General features: G+C 37.1%; 1 protein-coding gene across 16 annotated transcripts in view; it reads right to left on the minus strand.

Moving 5' to 3' along the window:
- LOC5571159 (adenylate cyclase type 2) overlaps positions 1–14348 on the minus strand; it is a 200564-nt gene that overhangs the window by 46751 nt on the left and 139465 nt on the right. The window lies entirely within an intron of this gene.

The following is a 14348-nucleotide window of genomic DNA, read 5'->3' on the forward strand; positions in this document are numbered from 1 at the left end:
TTTAGGGGTCACCCCACACTTTTGCACGGGAGTGTATGCTAACAAAATCTCAGTCTACGAGTGTCGAATATAAATTATCTACCCAAAAACGCGAAAAGAAAAATGAAATCAAATAAACCTTTAGTTCAACGGTCAGGTTTAGAGACGCGGAATTCCACGATTCTTGAATTTGCATAATTTTCGACGTTTACCATGAGGCAAACCTAATTGTGCTATGAGGAGGTGTGTGGTTACCGCGAAACCACACTGACAAGAGAAGTTTAATTAAAATTTTGCTTTATTGCTTCAGGGTAGCTACTCAGCCACTGATTGTAGACTTGGAATTTAATTTTGGCTTACAGAGTGCTTTCACTGGAGGAATCTGTTGTAAGCTTTAAGCATAACGGAATATGAATCGCTGAAAAGTTGTGTTGAAACTTTCCAATAATGCAAATACATTCGATGGAAAATTAATTCTATTAACTCCTTTTATTAGAAAAGGATATATGCGAATTTCAATAATGATAAGTGAAATAGATTTGATTTGATGACATTGCCACTTAGACAAGTTTTTTTTATGCGAATAACTGACACTGAAGAAGATTGGTAGTTGAAATCTGTCAAAGATAAGCAGTTAAGGCGAAATGGAAAGGTATAATACTCAAATCTACTGTTTTGAATCTATTTATTGAGATTTTGCTTAAAAAGGCTAAGAGAAGATTCGAATACGAAAAATAATGGTATTAATGAGGATGTATTGTAGGAATATCATATTACTGAGTGACCTTTAAAATTACTGAATCCATTCACAGGTTTAATTGAAAAAACGGTTGGTAACGCTTACTCATGCAACAATGTCTAGTTCTTACCTAAAATACAGAATTGATGGTGAATTTCGCGCTTTATAGGGGAGATAATCGGAGTACATTTTTTCGCGTGTGCTCAAAGTACGGCATCATCGTCGTAAGATTTGTAACTTGATGCTGGTCGGTTTGCTTGTTGCTTTGAGGTGGGAACAAGCAGCAGCCGCAAACGGTGGGTTTTACTGAGAGGATGTTGTTGCTAATACAACCCACGGTGCCATAAAAGGTTTCGTATCGATGATGTTGAACAAAATCATAAGGTGTGAAAGCTCGCATTAGAATGCTGTGCAAAGAAGCGTACAAGGGTGAGTGGATTCACTTTCGCTCCACATGAACCGCATATTGTCTCGACGGGATTGAAGGTCGCGGTTTGACGAGTTCATAAAAATATCGATTTAAATTACAGATACTGAAAAAGACGAAAAATCCTTTAAAAGTTGAACACGGTCTAGGATATGATTTACATCAAAGTTAAACACATCCTGTAAGTAATCTTCTTCTTCTTCTTCTTCTTGGCATTACGTCCTCACTGGGACAGAGCCTTCTTCTCAGCTTAGTGTTCTTATGAGCACTTCCACAGATATTAACTGAGAGCTTGCTTTGCCAAACTTGCCATTTTCACATTCGTATATCGTGTGGCAGGTACGATTATGCTCTATGCTCAGGGAAATCAAGAAAATTCCCATTACGAAAAGATCCTGGACCGACCGGGAATCGAACCCAGACACCTTCAGTATGGCTTTGCTTTGTAGCCGCGGACTCTAACCACTCGGCTAAGGAAGGTCCCTCCTGTAAGTACCGTAATTTCGGGTGAAATTGATCATTTTTCACGTTTTTTCTAGTCTGTTTTCTATAATGTTAACAAAGCAAAACAACTAAATACAGGAAAACAAGTACGAAGGTGAGCCTCATCGACTCATGTACCGAAATTTCCTAACAAATGTCATTTTAGTGTTAACAAACATATCTAAAATAAAAAATCAGGGGATCTCATTTCGGGGTGAAATTGATCACTTATCAATGCCATTATTGTTAGTTTTCAAAACAACTCTACATGATAAATTTGAGGTCCCTGAATCCGAATATGCTTGTCAAATTCTTAACAATGCAATTTTTATATAAATAACGAATAGTTAAATTTCAAGAATTACGCGGAAAACGCCTAAATGTATTGCATTTCCTAAGGTATTCAATTATATCTAACAGAAATTCAATTATTTCAACCATATGAGCTAATTGGTACGAGTTTTGGTGATGAAATCTGGTTTGGGGATATTTCTCAAGCATCCTCACAAACTTTCAAGTTTATACCATGTTCAAATTCTTGCTTAGAAATAGAAGTTCATAGGTGTTTGTCAATACTTCACCGTGCATGATTTTGAATTATTATATCATTTTCACAGTAATAAACATTCTTTAACGCAAAAAACTTCACAACAAACAATTCGACAATAATTACGACAAACGACGTTCACTTACTGCAGCTTACATTGATATTTGTGCTCCATTACGAATAAATAAAATCGTGTGATATGATGATCAATTTCACCCTTCTGATCAATTACACCTGATTTAACGGTAATAGAATAACCCAAAACCATGTATTGCAAGATAAATTATTGATGTAAATAGGTGGCTAACAAAAACATTCAGAAATTCATCATGCATAAAATTTATAGGAAAGTTGACCCAACAATTAATTACGTTGATCAGACTAAAAAATAGCCTACGGAAATGATGCATCGTTTCAATTGTATACTATGTACTGATAAAAAGACTTGCAAACAAACAAATAATTTGCAATTATAAAGTTCAAAAAGTAATTTGATAAAGTACACACGTTTGGCACGCAATGCGTATTCATATAATATAGCGAATCCGGCTAGGCGTGATTTTATCATGGATCTCACCTCATCCCATATCCCATACCAATATACTTTCCATGATAATTGTTGAGATGCAGTGGTATATTCGGTATCTAGTAACAATGGTTTTCTAATGGTTCTTTCCCTTCTCCGATGACCGCAGTGGGCGTGGCCAGCGCCGTTATAGACTTTTAAACCTTGAACTCTCTATTTGTGCACGTTAAGAATGGTTGGCTAATCCAAGCTCTATTTATTAAATCTCTGTGCAACTTCGATTGTTCTGGTTATTCTCGGAGTGCAACTGCGCAGCGGTGTTTGATAAAGCTAAGCAATGATAGATTGGAAACTACCATTGAAAATTATAGATATTACTATAAAAAAACAAATAAGCAATAGATCAATACAAAACAATCAATACCAGTAAAGGAGACTGTGGAGATTTCATCCTTTTTTCTTAATGCGGCTGTAAATCCGTAGGTTAATCATAATATGACAAGATGTTTACACATTTTCTCAAGTAAACTTGTATTGCGGGGTCGTACATTACGAAATGGTTTTAAATTGTGCTTAAAGCACTCAAAAATTCGTTTTTATTATGGCATGTCTTATGAACCATTTTCAAACGTTAGGTGAGACTTGACCTTACTACTTTATACCATTTCGTTTTAAAATACGAACATGACTCAAATTCCATTATGGTTCGAATTATTTCACATTCAAAGTAATCACCTGAATTATTTTTGAGTATCGATTTACAAAAATACCAAAATCCATACTGGAATCCTTGTATCCATACTGGAATCTCCGGATCGGTGCTGGGAATGGTAATAGTAGTAGGCTTGAATTTCGCGAAAATCACGTGGTTCTCTCACTACAGTAGTTTAAAATCGTGAATCTCATCAAGTACCCTATATTGGGTACATGAATTTCTCTAAATCAGTAGTGTCATTGAAGGCTCTAAATGCGGGAAATGCAGCGGGAAATAGAACATTTTTCTACAGTAATTTTGGGTTGCCCTTAGCAACGGGTGTTTTGCAATTTCCAAGGCATTTTGCCTACAGCAGCGATGGGCGTGAGTTTCACTGGCTTCGCTGACTGTGATTGGCTTTGTTTGACTACTGTAGAGTGAATTTCAGATTCTTTCCCAACCCTGCGCTGGATCAATACTGGAGTCCCAGTATCTACACTGGAGTCCCAAAATACAGGAGTTTCAGGATCCACATTGAAGTCCAAGAATCCACACTGGAATTACAGGAGTCACAATTGAGTCCAATGATCCATAATTAAATCGTAGGATCCACACTATAATCCCAGTATCTACATTGCAATTCCGTAATCCACACTGAAATCCTATGATCTAGTTCTAAAATCCATACTGAAATGCCAGGATCCACATAGGAGTCCCTGGTTCCACACTAGAATTCCAGCATCAACTCTGGAATACCAACATCTGCACTGAAATCCCAGATTCTATACTGAATCTCAGGATACACACTAGAATGCCAGGATTCACACTGGACTATAGGGATTTACACTGGAATCGCAGAATCCATAATGGAATCCTGGAGTCCAAACTGCGGACCAAGGATCCACACTGGAACTCCATGACTAACGCTCAGGCTTCCGAATTCTCACTCACTCTCACGATAATGGAGTTATCCCTCACAGCAATTTTCAGCGATAAGCTGCCTTGCGATTTTATCCGTCCACAAAACAAAGCGAAAATAGATAATTGCATACTTCCACAGCTGTGAGAAGTTTGTTTGCTCTTTCTCCGATCCATGGAGAACTTTTCCTGTGTCCATCGCCACGAGCAGCAGTTGCTTTTATGCACCAAACTAACCACTCCTTTCGTCTAGTTGGTGTGATAGCATGGTTAGCGTGCACGCATCGCGGTTGTTTTTAGCAATGTTCTAGGTTCGAATCCCATCGACGACACTAGTTTTTGTTTATCCACATAGTGATAATTCTCAGGAGCAGTTGGTGAGCGAAAATATGATGGAGTGAAAAATAAATTAACCCCAGAGTGGAGTGATTTTCGGTTATCCTCTATCGTAGCTCCAGGGAAAATTAGTGTAGTGTAAGCGATTAAAGATGTTCACGTGAGGAAGCGAAAAAAGCATTCTCCTTACGTGCGAAAAATCGTAGATTTCGCATCATTGATACGAAAATTCAGAACCCTGCTAACGCTACAATTTTAGGATCTATACTGGAATACCAGGATTCATATTATAATCCCAGAATCTACACTGCAATCCCAGGTTCCCCACTAGAATCCCAGCATCCACATTGGAATTCCTACATTCACACTGGAATTCCAGCATCTACAACTGGAAGCTTGGTGCCGGCTATACTGTCAAGCAGGTTGTCGGCCTCTTCTAGCAGGCGGGTTCTAGCATTTCCAGCAGTCTCCTCTGTAAAGGCGGCCGCCTTCGTACAAAGTGTCACAGTAATCAAGTAACGTTAAGGCAGAAGGCCGGCCTCGACGCAAGCTCATATGAAAAGTTACATAAACATGCTCTCAAAATAAGACCAAACATGATTATTAAATTCCTGCAAATAAATACCGTTTAAATTTGAACATTATACGTTAAATGATTCATGTCTCGTTGAAAACTTCATTTATGATTCATCAACCGAATAAAATATTCTAACCAATTTCATCTTTATGAATCGAAACAAAAAAATCGAATGAAGAAAATCGATTCACTTGATTTTGAGTGATCGATGAATCGGAGCGAAACATTCGATGTTCTGAACATCAATTCAAAATCGCCCATCGCTAGTTTCTAGACCGTTAAACAGCTGGCAAGTTTTTCCAGGACAAATGGTGTCCAAGTCCGGTTAAATGCCTTGGAAATGTCCAGAGAGATCATCTCACTGTGATGGTTCCTATCACTTGCCTCTTTCAGCACTTCGCCGAGAGCTGCAAAGTAGGCGTTTGAGCCATAACCAAGTCGGAAAGCGTGCTGCCGCTGGTCAAGTAGACAATATGCTGTAGATAGTGTGTTAGCCTGCGGTTTACCATTTGCTCTACTACCTTCGAGAGGCAGCAAATGAGCACAATCGGACAGTAGTTTGCTGGTTCCAGTATCAGATTTCCGGGTTTAGGGATCGGAATAACGAAAATCTCTTGCCACTCTGGCGGGTAGGTGTCACCCAGCCAAAGATTATTGATCTGTTCGAGCAACACTAATTTTCCTGGTCCCTGCAGTTCCTTTGCATTGGGTAGCCGATGTCGTCAGGGCCAGCGGATTTGCCATTACTTCGGCTCAATGCATACTATAGTTCTTCCGCTGAGAATGGCAGGTTAATGGGGAGCTGCAAATTGCTCGCAGGCACGTTAAAATTTACTATGTCGTCGGCGGTAGCGTCAGAACGACTTACGAATTCCGGGTCATAGCTACCAAAGGCAGCAAGGCTGGCAATGTAATCATCGTCACAAATATCATAACTCTAAGGATATAAAAGTTTCCAAACAAAGTTTTATTGCATATCACATAAATATAATTTCTGTATATTGGTTGAGGGATAAAGTGTCCCCAGACCATATCTTTTAACACACCAAGGACTGAGCCCCGAAAGGAAAACATGGAACGCCAAATTCATCCTATTATGTCTCAGCTATCGTTAGCCCGGATTACAAAATTTTGGCACCTACAGAAATTTATACCGTGAGGCATCAATATCCGGACGCCTAAGACAAAACACATATTTAAACACTATTTGCAGCATGCTCTAGCTCAGTTTTTGAAAAGTGATGGTATGAAACTATTGAAGATAAGGTACCCCGGGGCAAGTGAGAATACGGGGTAAGTGGGGCGTTTCGTCATAGCTCACTTAGGAAAAGTTTTTCATGGGGGTATTCTTCTAGAAAGTTGAAGATACAATGGCAAGGATTGTATTTAGTACTAAACATATTGTTATTTTTATTACCATGTGATTCATGTAACAGTTGTCAGTTCAGCGCCATTTTCAACTTGCATGATAAATTGTGACACGTTTTACGTCTTGCATTGACTCGAAAAAAATTAATGTGTTATAAATCGAATTTCCATCCTTAAGCTACAATTTTAAGTATTATTACAAGCTGCTAACGATAAACCAGTATTTTGTTTTCATTTCATATTAAATTTTCGATGGTCTATCTTACCCCAAAATATGTTTGTACCCGGGGTAAGTGGGACCTATCAAAATAAAAACCAGAATCAAAACTTTTCGTATACGTTTCATACATTTTCCTAGAGAATAACACTAAAACATTCAAACAAACGATTTTTATCGAAAAAGATCAATCTCAAATTACGTAATTGCATGAGAGAGAGAGAGAAGAAAAGTGTAATTATTCCTAATTTTTTAAATTTATTTTTTATTTTTGAAATACGACTTCAAAATTGAACAAACACAAAGATAAAATTTGAAATGCATCATGAGAACGATTACTTTTCAATTTCATTTGAACTTTATTTGTTATTTCAACCAAATTAAGAAGTGATAGAAAACTATTCCACCCCATTAAGTGATTTTCTGCCATGCATTTGTATAAATAATAAGAAAACATATTTATAATTTCGTCAATTTTTGATTGTTTATGTGCTACAATTTAACTAACAACTTATAAATGATAAGCTTTGAATATCCTCTTTACGCTTTTAATGAGGAATTTTCAGTTAATATTAAATAAGTGGTGATATATTATTAAATAAAGGTTTTCTTCCTAAAACGTTACGTATTTTATGGTTGATCCCTCATGTACATCAAATATGCACTTAAAATTAAAATTCAATGATTTATCAATCCTTTTATTTTAATGATTGACTTACTGATGTGGATTGACGTATGAAACTGGATGTGTCCCACTTGCCCCGTTTAGCGAGGTAACTGCGTCCAATGACTCATTCTAAAACATTCTTCCAAGGTTTTCACAATATCGAAATTATTCGATCAATTTCATGCACACACCAGCAAATATGTTGCCAAAATGTGATTGTGTTGTTGGATTTGAAAAATATTGACATTTAAAAATTTTATTGAACAATTTGTTTGAACTACCGTTTTTTTCGTTCCCACTTGCCCCGCGGTACCTTATATTGAGATTTGATGAATGTTACATCTTTTGTTATAAAAGTAACGTATTATTTACAAAAAAACATTAATTTATATCACTCGTCGTGTTTTTCAATCGGGACACATGAATCAAAATCCGGACACGCTGGAATCGAAATTCGGACATTGGAATAAATTATCCATTTACGAGGATTTTATTGTATACCTTATCCAATATCTTAATATTAAATCATTTTTACCGTAATTTGTGCCTCGGTAAATTTAAAAGAGCGCAACACATTTCATTAAACTTGAATTGCATTTCCTGAGTTCATGTAATCTGTTTTGTTATCTGACTTTTACTGCATTGCCGTAATTGTAGAAACATGCACAGTTATTTTTCTTAAATTCACTTCCTGTGCACTCTCTGTGCTTTAAGCAATATGTAGTCATTCAGTTTTCTTCCAAATTTCACGTTCAAACGCAGTTTCTCAGTATCAAAATTAAGCCCGATCATTCTTTGTCCGGAATTGAAAACATTCCAATGCATTGGTTTTTACTCCCGGACAGCCTTTTATACACATGAATTAACACAAATTTTCATTGTTTATAACATCGCAAATCTTCTAACTGTTGTTTCCAAAGTTGAGCACACTATTAACGTAATATAACACATTTTTTCATGTATTTCAATGTTCAAAATACGTTAACGCGTTAGTAGCAGATTTTGATAGCCACTGATGAAAAACGACTTCTGAAGCTTGTCATTTTAATTATTATCTGTTTATTACACGGATTACTAGATGATTTTCTAAGGCAATATGAGACCTTATTATTGATATTATAAGACAGATAAAAATTATATTGTAAGAAAAAACAATAACTATTAAATTTATGAATATTATTCGAATGTCCGGATATTGGTCCCGTCCGGATTTTGATTCATCACGGTAGGCTTATATAGATAGACCATCGAGATAGGGAGAGATCGAGACAAAGAACAAGTTTTCAATAAATACTAGATTGGGAACTACTCCGTTACTAAGAAAATAATAAACAATCAGACGTCATTTCGCGTTCCTAATTTGTTTTTAACACCAAAAATGTGGTCTAGTAACCTTTGATAATGATGATCATATCGACAATGGACCTATGCATGGGTTCACTATATGACGTTTTAGCGGTGCCGTGTTAGTTATGTTACCATGGAAACCAGTGAATTCGACACCGCTCAAACGCCAAATTAGTGAACTCGTGCATCGGTCCATAGACGTATAAAAATTAGACCGTTATGGACCAATGCACGGGTTCACTATTTGACGTTTTAGCGGTGCCGTGTTATTTATGGGACCTTGGCAACGCATGAATATGGCACCGCTCAAAAAGAGACGAACCAGCCAAGGGCTGAAAGTCTCTTTAATAAAGAAAATTCATTCATTCATTACCGCTCAAACGTCAAATTAGTGAACTCATGCATTGGTCCATTGATGCTGCAAACCTTGTGACCAACATCTAGTATGCGAGATTTAGAGGTGGTACTTAAAGTGTCAAATTTTCTTCAATTTAACCATAGTAACCTACTTTGGAAATCAACAAATAAACTTTGCCACAGTACCATCGTACACACACTGATAGAAAAATAGTAGTAAGTTCAACTATGCGACCGTTCTTGTTTTTACTATGCAATATGAATTGTTACCAAAACCAATCGTGACGATAAGCACAAATTTGTAATAATCGATATAGTGATCGTTACCATAAAACATAGTAGGCAAAAATTGTGTTGGCAGACTCCATTTTGTGCTACAGCTTCTATAACACCTACTTCCATTTATTCCGCTGTGGACAAAAATCGATTTTTAGTGAGTGTCGGTAAGTCAATATACACCAAATATAGAAACTATGTTAATGGGGCCCAGATAGCCGTAGCGGTAAACGCGCAGCTATTCAGCAAGACCTAGCTGAGGGTCGTGGGTTCGAATCCCACCGGTCGAGGATCTTTTCGGGATGGAAATTTTCTCGACTTCCCAGGGCATAGAGTATCTTCGTACCTGCCACAATTGTCACCTCATTCGACTCGTGTCACCTCACACGCCGCGCAGAATAGGCACGACAAAGAGTTCGCATGATACTTTGAATTTAAATAGAATAAAACAACAAAATTGCTATTGCTTTTCATATTGTTGACAGTTTGTAAACAAAACATCGAATTACCATACGATAACAATAATCGTTGGCACTTTTACCATACTCCAACCACAATTTACAATCCTCCAACCAGATTTTTGGTGAAGGTTCTGACCAGGTCCGTCCCTCTCGGGCTCAGATTGGGTACCACTTCTAGTACTGCATTTGGTCCCTCGGTAATGCAAAGCCATAAAATTTTGGGCAATAGCAAGGGACGGAGGTCTCTATTTGTCTCTGTTCTGACCTTGAATGAATGATCAGTTTTGCAAATTCGATCAGGTTTGAATCGGTCATCTCATATGATAAACACGAGAGAGAGAAAACAAAACAATCAGGTTGACACTTTGAGTACCAGTGGATCGTGTCTGGGGAAAATCAAGGCTACTGTGGTTGATTCATTTCTATCCCAGTCAATGTATGGAGGTAATAGCGCCCCTAGCGTTCTAAATCTAATATTTCTATTATATCGACATATGGAGAGAAAATTGAGAACTAAATATCAACAGGAACACATCGAGATATGGAGATATCGAGATAAGGAGGATATTGAGATATGGAGAGAGAAAATGTATGCAAAATGAAGGGACCGAAGAAATCATCGACATAGGGAGAGATATCGAGATATAGAACATCGAGATGTGGAGAGTCGACTGTATTCACAAAACTGCGTAAAATACCGAAAAAGTACTTTTCCAACTGTAACTTGAAATTTATCGCAATGACCCATTGGGCAGTGTTTCGGAAAGCCCAAGCAAGACAGTTTGTTTTCAGGACGCCAGGAGTTTGTTTTTGTTTTTAGTTTCGTGCGTTTGCGGGACGCCGGGAGTTTGTTTTTCGTTTTCGCGCGTTTTGCTGGGCAGTGTTTCGGAAAGCCCAAGCAAGACAGTTTGTTTTCGGGACGCCGGGGGTTTGTGTTTCGTTTTCGCGCGTTTTGCTGGGCAGTGTTTCGGAAAGCCCAAGCAAGACAGTTTGTTTTCGGGACGCCGGGAGTTTGTGTTTCGTTTTCGCGCGTTTTGCTGGGCAGTGCTTCGGAAAGCCCAAGCAAGACAGTTTGTTTTCAGGACGCCAGGAGTTTGTTTTTGTTTTTAGTTTCGTGCGTTTGCGGGACGCCGGGAGTTTGTTTTTCGTTTTCGCGCGTTTTGCTGGGCAGTGTTTCGGAAAGCCCAAGCAAGACAGTTTGTTTTCGGGACGCCGGGGGTTTGTGTTTCGTTTTCGCGCGTTTTGCTGGGCAGTGTTTCGGAAAGCCCAAGCAAGACAGTTTGTTTTCGGGACGCCGGGAGTTTGTGTTTCGTTTTCGCGCGTTTTGCTGGGCAGTGCTTCGGAAAGCCCAAGCAAGACAGTTTGTTTTCAGGACGCCAGGAGTTTGTTTTTGTTTTAAGTTTCGTGCGTTTGCGGGACACCGGGAGTTTGTGTTTTGTTCTCGTGTGATTCGGAAAGCCCAAGCAAGACAGTTTGTTTTCGTGACGCCGGGAGTTTGTGTTTCGTTCTCGCGCGTTTTGCTGGGCAATGCTTCGGAAAGCCCAAGGAAGACAGTTTGTTTTCGGGACGCCAAGTAGTTTTACGGTTCGCGTTGTGTGAGTGCGAAAAGATATCCGTGTTCAGTCGAGGATGAATTATTAACTGGTGAGCTCGTTTCATGCTTATAATGACACACTTTTTCATGGCAGCGTTATTTTTATGTATTATTCAAACAATCTTTGTTTGGTTCGTCACTCAAAGTGTCGGCATTATGCCTGTTTTACATAATTTCTATATACATATATTTTCTCTCTTTAACATTACTAAAAGCATCTTTTGAATGGTTCGACATTATAGATGCTGACGTATTCTTTAAAACTCCTACCAACAACGTTTCATCTCGAGACAAAAATGTACAGCGTTACTCTTCTGTAATTTTCAAACAAACTATGTATGGTTCGTCACTACAAGTGTCGGCATCATTCCTGTTATTATTATTATTATTATTATTTTTATTATTGTTATTATTATTATGATTATTATTATTATTAATATATACATATATTTTTTTCTCTTCACCATTACTAAAAACATCTTTTGAATGGTTCGACATAACGGATGTTGACGTATTTTTTAAATCTTCTACCAAAAACATCTCGAGACAAAATGCAAAACTAGCTTTAAGTTTAAGTCGTATTTTCCCTCCTTATCCATGGATCGCATCACTGACCAATGGTGACTCCCAGATCTTTTCCTCCCTCACTAATAAACACCCTTCCCGTGGTGATTGTGGAGATGCAGAGGTATTCTCGGTCTCTAGAAGCAACAATCATTACACCCTAACATTCCTTTCCCATCCCAACTGACTGTAAGGACTTGGCCGGCGCCGTTATTGATCAATAATATTAGATCTGCTAAAATTGTACTTCGAGAATAAGCGGAAACTCCCATTCCTTATTCATTTGGATCGTAGTGCAATTCTTACCATGTCCGATCAATCACAGAGTAGCAACCATTGACATGTACAGTCAGTCTATGCTATACTATGCTATGCTATGTAACTTGAAATTTATCGCAATGACCCATATCTACAATGTTACATGTACACACTAAGAATTGATTACCGAAGTCGGTAAAATTTTACTGGGTTTTTGAACAGCAGAGTTAACTCAGTAATTCACAAACGTACTGAAAACTCCGTAATTCGAAATGCTTCCCAGCTGTCAATAGTAGCCGATTTAGTCAGTAAAGTATTATGTACATTTTGAACTGAATTTCAGCATAAAATATTTGTTTACCTTAAATTGACGAGTTTTTCAGTTTTTAAAGCCCAGCCCTTCCGGGAGCTCCTTTAACTTTTCCCTACCATTCGGAGCCTTCCCACGGATAAACGAAAGATTAATGACTTCAAAGTACGGATCTTTGCTTTATCTACTGGAAAAATAATAAATCGGCAACAAACAAAGAATCAGGTGCAGAATTATATTGCCTAGGAATACCAAACAGGCAGCAAATTTCTATGGAAATAACAGCCCTAACCTCAATATGTTTACTCTGGGGGTTGTGCTCCCTAATCAGAGTAGTTTTAAAACAACGAACGCTTCACGAATTCAATCCACGTTTATTGAAAATACAAATCTATTGCCGATATTTGATTACTTACCACGTACAATAACAGGCAATAAGAACGCAGAAATCCGCTTCTAAAAAGCAAAATTTTTTTTCCGGAAAAAATCATCAACATCGCCGATCACTGCTGCTGGTTTATTTTTATTTCTTATTTCCATCATTTTACATTACCGAAAAAAATTAAGTAAAAAAAATAAGCACCGAAATTCAGTAATTAAATTTCGCTGACTTTTGAATCTTACTAAGTCGTTCCGGTAAAATTTCAATACAGCTGGGCGATCAGTAGTAATAGCTACCGAACTCAGTGAAATGGAAAAACATTTTGCTGTACATCGGTGATCTTACATCGAAAAGCAGAAAACTCAGTAGTTTTCGCGATTTACAGATGTACATCGGTAAAAAAAATTACCGAACAGAACAACTGAAATTAAGTGTGTACATATACATGATTTTGTAAAAATATTGTACTTATGTACTCGAGAACATAAAATCAGTTTTAAATTATAAAACTGATGAGTCATCGCGATATAGACCAAAATACAATAGAAAATGTGCATTTTTATTAACTTTTCACAATTTTGTGAAAATATTGTGTTGCAAACTTGTTGAACCTTAAATACGAGACTATTTGAAAACCATAAAATCTTTGAGTCATCGAGATGAATTAAAAATGTTTTTTTCTGTGTTCTATGCAGTTTTGTGAATATATTGTAGTTTTTTAAATGACTAACAGTCAAAATCTCGATGCTAATTGTTTGATTATATCCACTTGCTCTGGTGTTTGTAGTCTTACAAATCAAACATTAGATTTTAAAATAATTTCAAAAAGTCACATGAATCTAGAAGTTTAGAAATTTCTGTAGGTGCCAAAGTTTTGTAAATCGGGGTTAGGAAAACCGAGATATAGTAGAAATCCACTAAATTATTTAGCGTTTCAACTGATTTTGCGGCTTCGTCTTACGTGTAAGTGACGAATGTCGTAGGCGGACGAGTGTTAAATCAAAACATACTGAACAAAAACATATGAAAAAGAATTTAAAATTTTGCTTTTGATTCTATTTATTTAAATCGCTAATTTTTTAAAATATTAGTCGTTTTCATAAAATAAACAGAAATTATTAACTTTTTTCTTGATGCCGCTCATTTCTTAGAATCAACCATGCTTGAAAAAAATAAACTAGTCAAACGAAAAAAATAATAAATAATCACCTAAAATAGTAGGCAAAATAAAAGTAATAGTTGAAGTTTTGCACTTCAAAATAAAATACGAAAATTAAAACAAGCAGTAAAAATTTTAAAATTGGCTGATGAAGCAGTGAAT

This window comes from Aedes aegypti, chromosome 3 (genome assembly GCF_002204515.2).
Source record: "Aedes aegypti strain LVP_AGWG chromosome 3, AaegL5.0 Primary Assembly, whole genome shotgun sequence".
In the NCBI taxonomy this organism is placed as follows: domain Eukaryota; kingdom Metazoa; phylum Arthropoda; class Insecta; order Diptera; family Culicidae; genus Aedes; species Aedes aegypti.